The sequence below is a fragment of the Lampris incognitus genome, chromosome 1 (assembly GCF_029633865.1).
Source record: "Lampris incognitus isolate fLamInc1 chromosome 1, fLamInc1.hap2, whole genome shotgun sequence".
NCBI classification, from domain to species: domain Eukaryota; kingdom Metazoa; phylum Chordata; class Actinopteri; order Lampriformes; family Lampridae; genus Lampris; species Lampris incognitus.
In genome coordinates this window covers 113,015,961-113,032,845 of record NC_079211.1, presented here as the reverse complement: position 1 = coordinate 113,032,845, position 16,885 = coordinate 113,015,961, and the positions used below count along the sequence as shown (strand labels likewise).

At 48.1% G+C, this 16,885-nt stretch overlaps 1 long non-coding RNA gene across 1 annotated transcript; it reads left to right on the top strand.

The window, feature by feature from the left end:
• Positions 1-2,191: 2,191 nt before the first annotated feature.
• LOC130123605 (uncharacterized) lies at positions 2,192-16,476 on the top strand. The gene is made up of 3 exons (XR_008811337.1): positions 2,192-2,391; positions 12,418-12,465; positions 16,272-16,476. It is a non-coding gene; the product is annotated as an uncharacterized LOC130123605 (long non-coding RNA).
• The last annotated feature ends 409 nt before the right edge of the window (positions 16,477-16,885 follow it).

The following is a 16,885-nucleotide window of genomic DNA, read 5'->3' as shown; positions in this document are numbered from 1 at the left end:
GAGACGCGGGGAGCCGTGGAAGTCGCGGAGGGAGAGTCTTGGGAGGAAACAGAGACACGAAGATAAGACACTGGGGAATAAACAGAATGCAAGGAACGCTGGAGGGCTTGTCAGAGCTTTACCGCAGGGTTCAGTACGTCGAAGCACGGAGTGGTGTTCTGGGAGACTTCTTGTAGAAGGCTGCCTGATTGCCACAGGTGTGCCTGATGGATGATGGCAAACACACGGTGCAGTGCAGCTCTCGTCTCATCAGAGCGCGAGCCGAGCGCTCGGATGTTTCCGGCACGTCCGAGCTGGGGGAGTGGCTTGAACGTGCCGGGGAGGCAGCTCGGGGCGGTGTAACCACAACAGTTTGGGTCATTTGGACCCAACTGAACGAACTGAGGCTGAAAAGGAGTAAACTGAAAGGACGACAACACAGCAAAAGCAGAATAAACAGTATTTCTTCACTCTGCATTTCTTTTCTTAAACCTGTCTCTCTCTCTCTCTCTCTCTCTCTCTCTCTCTCTCTCTCTCTCTCCCTCTCTCTCTCTCTCTCTCTCTCTCTCTCTCACACACACACGCACACACGCGCGCGCGCACATACACACACACACACGTATCATTTTCATTTTTGTTTTTCATAAAGAAATATAATCCCCCCTTGTCATCCGGACATACACAAACTATAAGGGAGAACCGCTGTGTGTCTCGTGGTTCGTTCATCACAGCACGAAGGAACATTTTGACACCTTCCACATCATTATAATTACGGAGGACCGCGAGGGGGTAGCTTGAAACGGAACCGCAGGTCGTAATGAGCTCCTTGTGCAAACCAGCTATGGGGTGGATTTTTGGTGGAGGACAGTGTCCTTCTATACCAGGAACCTCTGGAGTATCTGCCCAGTAACGCCATGGAGAGAAGAGACCCCCGGAACCCCCCGCGGTCATGTGCACGGGCTGCTGCAGTGTTGGTGTGGTGATGTCACGGAAACAATCCCAAAAAGCCCAAGAAGACCTGGGCCGTGTTCCAGGGTTCTGCTGACCCATTTCCGCATAGATTACCTTCCTCACGGCGACGGTAACTGACAAGGTTTTCATGTGAGACGGTTCGCTGCTGCATGTGGTCTGTCAGGGATCAAACGGCCCCTCTAACGAGTACATGTTGATGGAGCTGCAGATAATAACTGTTCTGCATATATTTCAGCAAGTCCGCTGAGAATTTGCAGGACCGGAGGGTCGTGGACTCGAGACAAGGAGGGGCGATGTAGTTGGAATTAGCTCGGTCTGAGTACGATATGAAATCAAGTCCAGTACAAGTCCAAATCAAACGTCAGGTGTAGTAGGTGCAGTAGCACCGACGCTGTAGTTCCCCTCACAAAACAGGCAGCTTAATCACGTGTGTTACTAGTACACTTATTCTGAAGTAAAGATCAGCGAGTATGCTTTCAGTTTACTTTTTAAGTACTTATCAGAGAAGTGTTGACATAGTACACTTACAAGTATACTGCTAGTATACTTGTAATATTAGTTGGGACATATAGTACCTGAGCTTTACTGGAGTCTACTTAATCAAATTAACTTCACGTATGACACGTGTGTCCGTGTATGGGCCCATCTCATTGGCTTGTAAACGTGATCGTGCTGAACAACAACATTTGTACTGGAATATATGAAAATAAAAGTTTAGTCACATCTCAGAACGTGGTCCTCTACACGATAATGATCAATATCTCAAACTTAAACGACTCAAATTAAATTCCAAGTGCAAAGTTGGCACACGCTGCTGTGTAGGCTTATAGCAGAAATATCACAAGTTCGAACTTTTCGGGGGTCACGCAGAAGAAATACTGCGAATCTTGGGGGGAGGGAGGAGGAGGGTCGCTGGTTTTCAGCTAGCCTCGTAAATAGCCCAGTTAACATGGGCGTGCTAACTTTGAGCTAGCCCGTCAGACTACAACTGATAGTTTTATTTAGTGACGTGTAAATCCTGCATAAAACAGAAAGGGGGAATAAAAGTAAAGAAAACGAAGAAAAATAATTAAATAAATAAATGATAATAATAATAAAGACTACAAGTGATAGTAGTCTGCAGACCCCATAACCCACAATGCCCGGGGCATGGCGTGCGTGCTTGCGTAACGGTGAGTGTGATGCGGGGGGTGTGTGGACAGACCTCTCGTGCCTCGACACCAGTGAGCATGGGGCCGCCGCTCGACCGCTGAGCCGCGCGGAGGGGTGCGACCGACTCGCCCTCTCAGCAGAGTTGCGATACTGCCAGAGCCGGTGGTGTTTCCGGAGGCGGACGGACGCGACTCGGACCGCGGCGCAGCCCATGACGGAGGATGGAGATAGAGAAGAGGGCGAACGGGTTCGAGTACCCGGAGCGGAGCAATGCTAAATCCGGCAACGGTAGGTGCAGAACCGCGCATCCAGCTGCACTTCAGCGACGGCGAGCCTCCGCTAATTCGACGAGGTTGTCAGCACGACCCCGGGCCACTATCGGGGGTCCAGACCTGGTCCTTCTGCCATGTCTTGCTAACAGGCCATTAGTGACTGATTTGAATTTTTATGCCCGGATTAGGACCTAATTGTTTGCACCTTCATCCGGTTAAATTGTCGCGCCGTGACGTAATAATTCGTTAATCTTCCTTTGCCAAAAAGAAAAGAAATGCGTGTTAAGACGTCCTTAAAATAAAGGAAACCAGGAAATGAAGGAATGTGCCGTGTGTGTAACGAAATGTGTGTAACCAGTCGGAATATCGGAGGAGGGGAAGGGGGATTACACGATTTGTGTTGTGATTAGCCCAAGTGTGCGGTGCGTGTTGGGCTGGGTGGTGGTTCTGGAGGCTGGAGCATTGTTTGCTGGGAACGGAGGTCGGAATGTTTTTATTTGGACGCTGGTAGTCAGTGGGCTTTGGGGAGATCGTAAAAGGTGAACTTTTGAACTTGGAAACCGCCCTAAAGCTATTAAGCTTGCTCACAAAATGTGGTGTTGCCCTTATTGCGCCACCATAGATGGAAGAGGGTGTAAATGAAGAGGAGGACGCGGAGGAAGGCTTGGTTTTTAATGTCGTTATTTTCCTTCGTTGCATGTCAAGAAACGAAAACATCTCGTGCCCGCGTCTTGCACGTTCGAGTCCGAGCTGGATGAGAGTTTGCGGGTTTCTCGGGCGCGGAATCGGCGGGTCGAGCGCCGGGCCGGTGCTGCGCAGCGTCCCGCTCCTCGCGAGTGACAGAGGAGCCTCATGCGCTTCCCACCTCAGCTTTTCTTTTATTGCCGTCGGCTTATAAAGTCCACAGTGGGGCGGCCGAGACGCTCCGCCAGGAGTCCCTGTTGGTGCTGCAGGGGGGACGGTGCCGTCCCTCCCCGGCGCCAGGCCCGTATCGCGCTCCCATGCGGGTGTGTGAAGATTTATTGACATTCGCGAGATTAAAATTCCTTTAAACGCGCGGAGCCGGACTCCGACGCACCGCCTATTGACCAGGCAGGTCTTGCTGAAGGGCCCGACTGGAGGTCTGACACATGTCTGGTCAACGTATCTAACAAGAGCCCGCTCGTTAGCGCGGATCGCGGTATCGAGACCCGGCGGGGAATTCGTTCAAGTTTCTCCTTCCTGTCAAGCATCGTCCCGATTTCTGCGTAGAAGCGCGTGAAACTCGCCAGAGTCACAACAGTGGGACTCCGCTGAAGCGCCAGAAAAGCGCTGTACAAGTTTAATTTATTGTTATAATTATTATTATTATTATTAATAATAATTATTTATTAGAGGCTCATTTTAAGGAACCCTTTCAGCAGACTGCATAAAGAAACATAAACATTAACTTGGACTCAATCTTTCATATCTTTTTCTAAATCTAGCACGTGCTAATTAAATTCGACTGAATTTGTGAAATGTTAAAACATAAGTATTTTTTTATAATTTAGCCAAAAAAACTTTATTTTCTGCGATTTCACTTATCAGTTATTTCAAAATTGTTTAGTTGTATTAACCTCGAATGAAATAATACTAATTTATGTAAGATTATTATTGTATTTTTTAAATCTAGTTTCACTTGTTTAGCCCACTATTTGCAAAAGTTTTCCTGTCACGTTGTGTACATACTACAGTGACTTTCTAACAAGGGATCGCACTTGTGTAAAGGCTTGGGACTCACATTTTGGAAAATTATTAATGGTTAACACGACAGTTAACCAACAGTCCACTCTTTATCACCTCGGAGGAAAATCAAAAAGCAGAGACGTGGTGATAAGCAGTTGACGAAAGCCATGAAATAAAATGGTTGCATGAGAGGAGTCTTGCATGTAGACCGTAAAACTGACAAAACTCCTCTGCACCTCGTCTGTAATTACTCTGCTCATCTCCAAACAGATTTGTAACAGAAACTCAATTTTCATTGATTTGTGAATTGACCAAGTGCCAGGAATTTGCCTTTTTTTTTAAAGCCTCCTCCTTGTCAATGAAAGATGCTTGTTTCAATGCAATTGAATTCCAAAGAAGAAGACGAAGAGAAGAAGACGGGGGTGGGCTGTAGGAGGGCTTGTTGGTGTGGATCGTTTAGCCCCGGGGCTGGAGCCTGGCAGGGCAGCCTTTGCAGATAAAGAAAAAGAAAGTGCTTTGTCAGCCTTACTCCGTGGAGGGGGGTGGTGCAGGCCGGGAACACAGGGCTGTCCTTTCCCCCCGGGGGTGGGGGGGCTGGTCGGTGCTGTGGGTGGGGAGGGTGGCCGGGACAGGATGCGACCCCTGCAGTGAGGGTGAATGATGATTGAGGAGTACAGTACAGGAGGTGGGGTAGCGGAACGGCGGGGCAAGGGTCACAAACAAGCAGATGTGATCCATCATGTCGTCTTAACTTGACTCCCTCTTAACTCCACTCGCCTATCTTCCAATCTGTGTCAACACTGCCGTGACAAGACCCGATCCCCACGTCTGTCCCTGCTTTCTAAACCATGCTTCACGTTACACTCCAGCACAAAAACAGACTGGCCTTCTGCTTTTTTTTAGATTGTTGTCCATCAGAACAAGACGCGTCTAAGTAAGTTGTGTGTTTCTTAATCTAGATGAATGATGTAGACTGGGAGAGTCCTCTGCCCTATCTGAGTTTTTTCCGTTCCAAGAGCTGAAGACACGTTGTGGAGGCGGTGACCTCTCTGTGGAGGCCAGAGAGAGTCTCCTTCCCCCGGCAGACCTCTTGTTCACTTCTCTAGGAAGTACAAAACTGTGTAAAACACAAGCGGAACTTGTAACCTGCCGTGCTGAACCTGCTGGAGATGTGGTAACCAGCCCGTGTCATGAGGGAAGGCCAAATGGAGAACAAGACCTGAGACTGCTCAGCCGACTCCAGCTGAGATAAGTCGCTGATATGATGAATTTACAATTCTTTAGAAAACCTTGAAACACCAGGATGTTCGAGAACTTATTTGGACCTTCCAGTACTTATTCTATGCAAAACCATCAGAAAACCATTTTGTTCCTTGCTCTTCACCCAAACTGCTGAGGACAGTTTCCAAACAAAGAACCGGAAAAATTGCAGTAAAACATTTTTTGGCAGATTTGACTGATGATAGAAGGGTTTTGATCTTAAATAGTTTGCTAAAAAATGGTTTGGGTGAGGTGTCTGTTTTTAAAACGTGAAAGATTTCCTTTTTTAAACGTTACTTGAGCGGCTGAGCTAAATGGCCGAGTCTTATCTGTGCTGGAGACCAGCTCTGGGCTCTGCTGAGAGGAGATGAGGGGGAAGGAAAATGCCCTGGTGCTCCAAGGTCTTCGTCGTATCCCTGTGACCTGACCGCTGTTTCCAGGCAACAGGCGGACCGTGGCTCATACGTGCCATATTAAAAGCGAGCAGCAGATAATCGGACGAGGCTGAACATGCAGCGCTGCTGCTGCACATGCAGCAACACAGCTCAGTAGCACAGCGGGGCAGTCTGCACTGCCTGACACGCACAACCTGGCCAGGTCCCGGCCAAGTCCAAGCCAGGGCCCCACCAGGTCCCTGCCAGGGCCCAGCCAGAACCCCGCCAAGTCCAAGTCAGGGCTCCACCAGATCCCGGCCAGGTCCTGGCCAGATCCCTGGCAACAGTCCCTACACCTCTAACCTTGCTATGTGATGAGTTACAAGAGACGGTATGGTGAAGAGGCAGGGATCTTAACAGATTGATCATTTGAGCAGAAGCGTCCACCATCCATGTTGTCCTCTGCTGTTTATCATCGCGGACCAGTAGAAAGCCTACTGAAGGCCGCTGTGCTGATTTCGGTGTGCGTGTCAATTATGATGTACGCGAGGGCAAGGTGGTAATGAGTTTTATTGCAGCAATCAGCAGGGGCAGCAGAGATGTTGCCCTTGAAGCAATAATAGGCAAGTCTCCGCTGACCTCTGCACAACCTTTTCAAAGCACTCCTACCCTCCACCGGATGTGCCGGCCTTTCAGGACAACAAGGCGAGATGTTTAGCTGACCGGTGCACGGCTTTTACCTGTCAAAGCTCCATTTGCAAGGACGATATCACAAACTAGGAATCAGGGGCTTTTACAGGAGGAAATAAAGGCAGTTGTCCAAGAAGTCATTAAATAAGACTTAAACATATTATTTGTCAGTTGCACTCGATTAATTGTCTTCAACTGTAGTGGTTAAAGCAGACCTCGCTAGATTTCATCTTCTATCAAGCAAGACGGTTTTAGTCCGGCATGACTGATGGGTCTAGTTCTCCTCACGCTGAGCCCTGACCTGGGTTCCAGGGATGGGTGGTACGGTGGAGGATGGGGGGTGGAAGGTGAAGGATAAAGGGTGGAAGGTAAAGGGTGGAGGGTGGAGGATCAGGACGGTGGGCCCGGTCATGCTGCTGCTCTGTGTGCTGAGGGCCGAGCTTTTGTCAGTCCTCTGTGATATTCAACACATGGGCCAGCCAGAAGCCATAAATGTCTTTAAGTTGAGTTTGAATTTGGGTGGAGGAGGAGGAGTTTACAAGCAGCTGTAAAACGCTGAACTTGGTTATGCCGGACGGGACGAGCTCCCCTGTTAAGTCGTCTCGCCGCCATTTGTTGGACACTACAAACTGATCAGCTGATGCATGTCATTCTGAGACATGACGGATCTGCTTTATGACAAACCCAGCTAAAAACCTGGCCTCCAGAACTTCTCCAGTCATCCCTGAAAAAGGATGGTGGCGTTCTGTTTGGACCAGTCACTTTCTGCTGCATCATTGATAAGATGGCTATTTCTTTTTTTACTGCTTATCGTTTGGCATTTTCTACCTTTATTGGGCAGTGACAGTAGAGAGACAGGAAAGGCGGGGAGAGAGAGGGGGATGACATGCAGCAAAGGGCTCAGGTTCGAATCCGGGCCGCTGCAGTAAGTACTCAGCCTCATGTGGTACCCTTCTACCCGGTGAGCCACTGGGGTGCCCCGACACACGGGAATTTCTATTCCCCTCCAAACATGCAAAAAAACCAGCTGGTTTATCAGAAATGTGCTGTGCCGGGGTTTGTACCCAGAGATGCCCGGACCCAGGACCCAGCACCAGATGGTTTTTCTTTCTTCTTCGTGATTTTCAGTTATGATGGTGCAGCCGCTCCTCGCTGACTTGGCATGGTAGACCTAATTTCAGGACGGAGAGACCAGAACTATTTCACAGTCAACAGCAAAAGCACACACGTGGATGCACCAGGTCTGCTTTTAACAGGAATCTGCTAAACAATGTTGACCACCTAAATGTATTACCTCACACACACACACACACACGGCCACTGGAGAAGCACAAGATGAAGCTGCATGGTAACTGTTACCCCAGCAGATATCACCCCCCCCTTTCTTTTTTTTGTGCTGTGGTTATAAGATGATGATTATCAGATGGCCGCCGGGCCGGAGTTTGCACAGTGCAGCATGCTACCCGGCTCTCCGAGGCAGTAAAACTCTGACCCCTGGTATGATGAAAGGGAAGTTGATCCTTTGAGCGTGTCAGCCTGTAGGGACGCAGCCCCCCATCACAGCCTCTGACCACCGGCTGACCCTCAGCCCGGCCTCGCGGATCAGCACACATAAAGACGTGCATTAGTTTAACATAACACGTGCTGAGGACTGGCAACACTTCAGAACATGACTCTCACGTCCTACCCCTGGGTTTTTAAACCGTTACTGTGCTTCATATGTGTAATGTTGCTGATGAACCCAGCACAGGTTGTATTTAAAATGCTCTCTCCGACACGGTCATTGCACATGCATTTGATCCCCTCTCTGTGTTCTTCTTCAGTAGTTGTGCATACTTGGCAAGTACCAACTCTGCAACCTGGTCTTGTGAAAGAGACTCTGACTAAATCTGTATATTATCCTGCAGTGAAAAGGTGACATTTAGTACCCCCCCCCCCAATCAGATTTTGAGGCATCGATGCTTGGGACCAGCAGGAGGCTGTAGGGAGGGTGTCTGCTGAACTTGGTGGGTGCGGCTCAGAGGGAGCGTGCGGTGCACCTCATTGACTGCTGCACTGAGTCGGCTGGAAGCAGCAGGGAGGACAGAGTAGACATTGTGCTGTGCAGCGTTACACGGCGCGGTCAAGGGTCAGGTGTAGAGGTCAAAGGGATGACCACAGGAGCAGCCTGTGGAGCCAACACTCGAGTTCCTCCACAATCTGTCATATGCGATATCCACCACGAGGTGATGGGACAGCGCCAGCCTCTGCAGCGGTGGAGGACTGCGAGATTGCCAGTCCCGCTTCATGCCGATTGTGCAGTCATAGTATCTTAACCTCACTACACTGGCACACACAATGGTCTTGCTGAATTGTAAACGGGATAAAATATGTGATCCGGGGTTACTTGTTGGAGTCCTCTCAGCCGGCTGCTAGCCCCCACTGGAAGCAACTCTGATCCCCATAAAGGAGCAGCACGCCTCTCAAATCAGCAGGAGAAATACTGTAGCACTCATCCCTCTGATACCTGGTGGTCACATAACCATGGAAAAGTATCTCCCCTTTTACTGAGTTATGACCCCATCTCTCCTCCGAGCTCGTCTGTGGAAGGCATGGCAAATCTGAAATCCCTCACAGTCATGCACGGCGGTCTCTTTTGCCTGCCACTACGGGAGGGCAGACGGATTGAGTCGTGCCAAAGAGAGTATTCTCTCTGCTCCGGCGTCTTCACGACACAGAACTCGCGTTGTCCTGCACTGTTGTGAAAAACAACGATCTACTCTGTGGTCGGCATTTCCTCGCACCGATCTTAAGAGGCAGGCGGGCGGCGGTTGACTGGCACCGCTCTGGCATCAGTGGGCCTGTGTTGTTCAGATGTGAAGTGGATCACACATCATCTCACAGCTGTGCTGTCCTCACTGCACCTCTCAGCCCGTCAGGCCAGCTGGTCACCTACTGGTTCTACTGCCCCTCGCTCTGCTCGCTGCTCACTCCTTCACTTCCCTTCAGTTTCTTAAACAATGTTTCACTCTTCCCTGTCCTTAATCTGTTGTCTCTGGGTCGAGTCTTCCCAGCATACTCTGTGATGGATGGTGGCTGAGTTTTAGCGCTGTGGCTAGCTGAGGGTTCGGCGGGCTGACAGGAAGGGGCCAGCCTACTCGGGTAACAGGCTACCGTGCCCCTCCGCCGGTCATGCAGAACCTTGGCCATCTGGGAGAGGAACACGGCGGGACAGTGATTGACGGATATCGAGACCGCATGGATGTTGGAGTGCAGACAGACTGGGCTGGGTGCTCTGACACAGGAGTCAGTGCTAATTCATTTAGTTTGTGAGAGCGGCATCAGGGACTTGCTGTACATTCAATTTTGGACCCTGTTGCATGTAAATGATCATCCAGCCCCTTGCGTTGTGGAGGCATATACAAGAGCTCTTACCATATGGCTCCCTCCAAACTGGTATGCAATTTCCTTTCGCAAAGGGGGGGGGATGGGGCATTGCTGATGTTATGCCAGAAACGTGTTTTTATAATCTTTGAATCAGTCTTTATTTCCCGCCCTACTTGTCTAAATCACAGTTTAAAACCAAAGCCAATATTTCCATGTCTTCTGTCGCTCTGCTGAAGATCAGAAACCCTGAGTGGGCTCATGAAAGCTGGAGGCTCCTGTTGTGGAAGTGGTGGTACAGCTCCAGGACAGTCACCATGAGTACTTGGTATGAAGCGTGCATGTCTGGCTTCATCCAGGAGGAGCGACAAGGCCCCAAGAGCAAGTATGTTGTTCGATGGTGAGCTGATTGTACCGGAGGTTGCAGAGGTGAAAGGTTAAAGATGCAGCCCTTCTTTGTCAACACACAATGGGCCTCAGCGGAGCAGGCTCCGGCTGTATTGGGGGGAGGGGGGGCGGCACAGTGGAACAGGCTCCGGCTGTATTGGCTGCGAGAAGTCCTCCCACCTCCAGGCTATAATGGTCAATAGGCTGTCATGAGGATTAGCTGCAGAGACCACACACTGGAGAGCTCCATTCTTCTCCTCCGCTGCTCCTTTATCCGTGGACACTGCTGCCTTGGAGTTCTGGCTGGAACAATGGTGAAGTCGGCCATTTGGTAGGCGGCTGCTGGCGGACCATCTGAAGCCAGAATAGGGATTTGTGTGACAGGATGAGCCTACTGTAACTGGCTATCTGATCAACATATATCCTGCAGTGTAGCTGTTTCTGTGTGTACCTGGTGTGTGTGTGTGTGTGTTTGTGTTGACTGCATCATTTAGTTGTGTACACGAGTGTATGTCTGCACAATGTAAATGTCTGTTATGTGTGTACAAGGGAGAATTATGGGGGCACGTGCTTGAAACAGATTGTGTGTGTGTGTCGGTGCATGCTCCAGGGAGAACATATGCCAGTGTTGATTGGGGTGGAGTGGGAGTAGGGGGGTGTAGAGAGGGATGGGGGGGGGCAGCTAGCGTGTGTCAGGTCAGAGGTCTGCAGCTGTTGATAGCAGGGTGGGGTCTGACAGAGATAGGGGGATCTGACGCACCGACAGAGCACTTTTTTGCTCACTTATGTATTTGAGTGATGGCTTTAGCCAGTGAGTCTGTAAGTGACACGCGGACTGTCGCCTCCACCCAACGACTTGCACAGATGGTCAGGCCCCGGTGGCCCAGACACTGATTGACTCAAGATTGAGGAGAGAGAAAAAAAGTCGCCATAAGACACGGCTCAGAAGCCAAGAGAACAACCGAAATAACTTGGGTGCGGCTGGAATGTGCAGCACAGTATTTCACTTTAAATACCGGTCCAAACTGACTATCAGGCTCAAGCCAGCTTTGTGTTCCTGGCCATGAAGTAGAGCCATCATGAAGTGGACCCATCATGAAGTGAACCCATCATGAAGTAGACCCATCCTGAAGTAGACCCATCATGAAGTAAACCCATCATGAAGTAGACCCATCATGGAGTGGACCCATCATTGAATAGACCCATCATGGAGTGGACCCATCATGGAATAGACCCATCATGAAGTAGACCCATCGTGGAGTGGACCCATCATGGAATAGACCCATCATGATGTAGACCCATCCTGAAGTAGACCCATCATGAAGTAGACCCATAATGGAGTTGGACCCATCATGAAGTGGACCCATCCTGAAGTGGACCCATCATGAAGTGGACCCATCCTGAAGTGGACCCATCATGGAATAGACCCATCCTGAAGTGTTCCCATCCTGAAGTAGACCCATCATGAAGTGGACCTGGCTGGAATTCAGTGGTGTTTTCAAGATGCAGCAGACTTCATAAACTTGGAGTACTTATGCTTAAACTAATATTCTACTACATATTACACCGACGTTGTGGCATGTTTCTCACATGAACTCAGTGATGTTCTATTATGTTGTTTCTGTAAGACTACACTTAACTCTAATGCAATTAGGGATTTGCAGTGTAACTCATTTACTGTTAATCTAGATCCTATATCAGGTTAAAACTGAATGATATTTGTTATGTTCCTCACCCGCCTTTCTCCCATGAACAACAGCAATATAATTTATTTACTCCCGTTTTTTTATAGCTTGTATGTCTTAGGGTTAGTTCTGTTGTTACTTTGAATTGAATGTGAGGTTCTCTTGTGTTGACCAGCTATGCAGGCCAATGCCTGCACTACAGTTAGTACTACAATTAGTATTACAGTTAGTACTACAGTTAGTACTACAGTCAGTCAGCATTCCCCCACAGTCATCACCAACATACTGTCCTGCACATTTCTGCAAAGTGGTAAATAAAAAGAATCCACAGATTGATTCTGTCACCTGCATTCTTGTGTGTGTGTGTGTGTGTGTGTGTGTGTGAGAACAGTGAAGTGTCATTGCGTTGATTTCTTGCATGTTTCCTGTTGCTAATTATGGTATTGTGTGTGTGTGTGTGTGTGTGTGTGTGGGGGGGGGGTCAGATACAGTACTGGTTTAGCCAGGTATTGATCTGATATTGAATCAGTGTTGCTGTTCTTCTTTCTGTTCCAATGCATATTTTCTGTTTTCCAGGCTTTTATGGTGACCATCCTTTGGAGGCTGAACAGAACGATAGCATGGGTGAGTCCACAAACGCACTAAAGTTCTCAAAGCTCACAAGTTGTACTGTCTTACATACGATATCGTAATAGAATATGTACATTAAATGTCTTTTTTTTCTTTTACCTGGTGAATTTTTCTCATGTCATGCCTAAGCGGAGTGGTTTACCAGTGTTTTCATGTAACTGTATTTTCATTAAAGGTCAGTTGGTTAAACAGTGATTGCAAAAGTCGTAATAAATACATCGATAGTAAAAACTATTCCCAGTCGTAAGACCCCCAGCTGGAGACGTTACACAATACTGCGCTGTCACGTTGGAGAGAAGAGGGTGAATAAATGTATCTCTGTGTGGCGACTGAATGTAAGTGACTGGCTCAATAGTACCCTCTAGTGGTACCACATCTATATTGTTTGGTAAATGATTCATTTCAGATCCACAGGAGGGCAGTGTTCAGCCAATATCAACCCGTCCATTAGCCGGGGTCCAAGGTGTCTTTAACAGTAAAAGAAGGGGGGAAACAAGTATGAAATTAAATATAAGCGAATAGATACACCATCAATAACAATATATACAGAGGTAACTACTGCTAAACTAGCAGTTTACAGATTTATGACATGCAAGATTTTTGTTTAAAAAAAAAAGAAAAAAAGTTGAAACCCAGAATAAAAGATTCAGCCAGAAATGTCCTACTTTCAGTGTTCGGCTATTTTTTCTGGCTGGTCAGTGTCTATAAGGTTGATAGGGGGGGCAAGCGGTTAACATCTGCCATGTACCAGAAAGCTCATAAGTTTGATCCTGTAACGTGTCGGTCATCATAACATTTGGAGCAATGCCAGCTCGGTTATTGCATGGCTCTGCATAATGGTGTCGGCTAAATGAGCAAAAGGTAAACGCAAACTTTAAAAAAGCTAAATGTAAGTTAAGCCACAGTCTGACCCAAGTGGAAGGTAGAAGGGAAGGGTCCATGGTTAGGCTGATCATCCAATGTTAAGGTCCAGGTTCAGGCGAAGTTCATTTGGACTCCCCTGGCTGTGAGCACAGTGCCAGGTGGCACCAGAGAGAGGTCAGAGGTTAGATGCAGTTCAGAAACTTCTGACCCCCACCTAACCTCGCCGTGACTCCATCCTGACCTGATTGTGTGGTAGCTCTCTTCCCGGACGGGACTTTCTCATCGGCCCTCTGTTCCAGCCCTCCATAAACCTGGGGGAGTCACTAAGAAGTGGAAGGAAGCCGAGGAGGAACTATTAAACCTGCGCACATGAAGAATGAATGGCATTGTTGGTTGCTATAGGACGAGGCATGGATTTATGAGCCAGCGCCTGATTGGGTTGTAAACTTGAGGAGGTGGGCTCACAGCCGTAGATACTCTCTCTTGGTTTATTCTCCTCCCAGGATGCCTTGGTGCATGAAGTGGCAAGGGTGATATTGGGGTCAAGGGGCTGTAGAGGGTGAGGGGAGGGGGCTGAGGCAAGGCTCCTCAAGCTTGTAAATGCTCTGACAGGGCTGGGAATTCATTGACCCCCATTCAGTGACCAAAACACAGGTCAGGGGCCAAATAGCTGACTTGGCAACAGCTGTTTTCAACACTACCCCAAAGATGAAGTCCAAATAACCCCAAATCTGAAATTAGAAGAACTGGCCGGTGCTGTGTTTTCATGAGAGAACATTCCAATGCCTTCTTCAGCCTCACTGGCAGCTTAGATCGGTGTTTAAGAAGCAGCGGATGACAGATGGATAGCATTTGATTTGGGTTCATGGGGTTATGAACCTACAAGAGAACAGCTGCACTTCTTCCTAGGGTGCTGGTGAAGTATTACAAAACAATGTTGATAGAAAATGTAGGCTTGCTCCATAATTCTCTCGCAGATCAATTCATTTTAAGGATTATTTATTGACTAGTATTTATTATCATTAATATTCTAAACATTATTTCATCCATCCATCCATTATCCAAACCGCTTATCCTTCTCTCAGTGTTGCGGGATGCTGGAGCCTATCCCAGCAGTCATTGGGCGGCAGGCAGGGAGACACCCTGGACAGGCTGCCAGGCCATCACAGGGCCGACACACGTACACATTATTTCAATTAGTCATTAATTTTTACTATCAACATCAGCAGTAGAAGAGTTGTGTAGTTTTAGCTGTGCTCTGAAAATATCAAAATTATGAAAACTTTAATCAAGTTGGCCTACGTGTTTAAATGGGTGATAGAACCACAGGCTGCGAGGGGTTATAAACCCACGTGTAATCTGATGAACCTACTTCACATGACCAAACGATGAGATGAGGGAGTTTTGTGTGGCACATACATCGGAACATGTTTGGACTGCTGTTTGTGTGAACAGGAGCAGGTCTGTTGGGCCTACCCTAGACCTCTCTCTGCTGACCGGGCCCTGGTGCCGGTTTGGACCCCTCCCCTTCCTCTTGTCATTACACTGCCAGACACTGTTGACCAATGGCTGCTGGGCATGCAGGTCTTTGTGGGGTTATCAGAGGTCTTCAATGACCACCTCTGTTTCCATGGTCAATTATTACCAGCTGCCGCAAGAACGGGACTTTCTCTCCTCAACTTTGCCCCGGGTTGTTTCACTAATTCACCCTCCTCTGTTGATCATTAAAGAGTCTCTCAGTATTCAGCCCTGCCTTCATTTCATTTCAGCACTTATTCTCGCATGGACATTTTTCATGTTTCCAGGCTCGAATCGACACACACACACACACACAAACATTGGCCTAACATGAGCAGCATCAGAGTGCAGACAAGATGGGAAAGAGTGGTGGGAGGGTTTACTCCCAGGAGGGGGCGTGGGATGGTGAATTACCATTTTCCTTTAATCGTATCATTTTAAAGGAATCCTGATTAATCTCAGGAAACACGATGATGATATTTTGATGACGTTGATCGGTTGTAATATTTGTTTTTCCGTCGCAATGTGGGGCAGAAACCACAAGGGGGCGGTAGAAACATGTCAGTTTCTCTGACAGTGCAGCTCCGCTCCCATGTGCCACCTGAACCCAGTGAACTCGGCGCTCATATGGAAGTGCTTGGCAGCGTCCCAGCGCATGCTTTCCCTTTGTCCTCACATAACTGGCTCACTTCATACGACTGGGCCGTAAGATACTGAAAATCCCGGGGTTGTCATGCTGTTGTTGTCTGCTCGCTCCGTAGCGGTGAGGGGAAACACTTGATGGTGCTTGGGGTTACTTTCTCTGTCTTTGTGGTTCCCTTTTTTAAGTAAAATTGATGCAAGGTGAGACTCTCTGTGGCAGCCTTATTCTTTGTAAGTACACGCTGATGCAGACAAGAAAATGCCCGCTTAAAGTTAAACAATAACTTCTCCCCTCACACGGCTGCTGCTTTCCGTTTTCCTCAGTGAGGGCGTGAGTGCCTGCGAGTGTTTTTGGATGCTGACCTTTGTGCTTTCTTGTCTTTTTTTTTTTTTTAGCTTTTAATTCATGATTAGCCTAGATTTGATTTCCCTGCTCCTCTTCTCGCTTGATGCAACACGTGTTGGCGTCAGACATGGGGTCAAGCCTGCGGAGTGTTTCCAGGTCAGAGAAGTGGGTCACACTGTACCCAGTGCCATTGCCTATAACCTCACAGTGTGTGATGACGAAGCCCGACTCCGCAGGGACAAGCAAGCGCTTGTGTGGTCCTAATGTCTGCGAAAACTGTATCCATTCCAATATACCTTTTTTTTGGGGGGGTGGGCTCATTTACTGTTTGGGTTTATTGTACAAAATTATTGAGGGGCACGTGTCCATATTTTTGTACTCGATTTTAAAAAGGAAAAAGACAGAAACTTAACAAGATGTTTATTTTCAGATGTATTCTGTTTTGCGAGGGTGAAACCAGGCACTGGATTTTTCAAGACCCACTTCTGGTTCCCTCTGATGTGAGGTCGGCTTGAAATATCTGTGAAATTCCTTGGAAAACTGGAGGGTTTCTCTCTGCTAAGCTAGTTAAAGAGAAGAGGCACCCAGGCTGCTTTTTATTGTTTGCCCAGACACTTTACGCTGTAAATAAATAATAAAACATGAATTAGAGCCGGACTGTCTGGAAAACGTCAGTGTGTTTGATATTTCCCAGCGTGTTAACATAACCTTACTGGGCAATTACTGTGGGATTATTTCCATATGTCTGTATCTCCTCCAATTACATACAGAAAAGGCGGCTGGGGGGTGCTGGGATTTAACTTTGTGCAAGGATCAAGCACAGACGTTGTTGCTCCTTTTGAGTGGGTGGACTTGAACCGAAAAAGAAATGTATGTAGAAACGTGTTGCTCTGTTCCACCCCGCTGGTAGTTTTCGCCACGGTGAATTTGCCGAGTCCTGAACGTTATATCAGGGCCTGTTCCTCTGGACGCGGTACGAGGCAAGCTGTTTAAGAAAGTGTTGCATTGTGGGACTTGACCTGCCCCTGCGCGTCCTGACTCCTT